The sequence below is a fragment of the Hippocampus comes genome, unplaced genomic scaffold (genome assembly GCF_001891065.2).
Source record: "Hippocampus comes isolate QL1 unplaced genomic scaffold, H_comes_QL1_v1.1 scaffold248, whole genome shotgun sequence".
NCBI lineage: Eukaryota > Metazoa > Chordata > Actinopteri > Syngnathiformes > Syngnathidae > Hippocampus > Hippocampus comes.
Genome location: NW_017806277.1, coordinates 268379 through 268694, shown reverse-complemented (window position 1 = coordinate 268694; position 316 = coordinate 268379).

Sequence of the window (316 nt, the reverse complement as noted above, 5' to 3'; positions counted from 1 at the left end):
TTACTTTTATGTATTTTATGTTATTTTATAATTTATGTTATTTTATTTTCATAAATATGTAAACCAAATTATTCTCTGTATTCTTTACGGCATATTATTCCCACTTAGTTGAGTGGCTTTCAATGTTATTTTAAATAACATTGAAAGCCACTCGATAAATAACTTATTTATTGTGGTAGAGTTTTTAACCAATCATATTTCAGCTAGCTTGCGTTGCCAGGTAAATTAAACTTGCTCGGGGCCTTCAGATTAAACAGAGCAGGCCCCTGTGCGCTGTAAGTGAACGGGCACAGTCAGGTTTCAACAGCCAATCAGA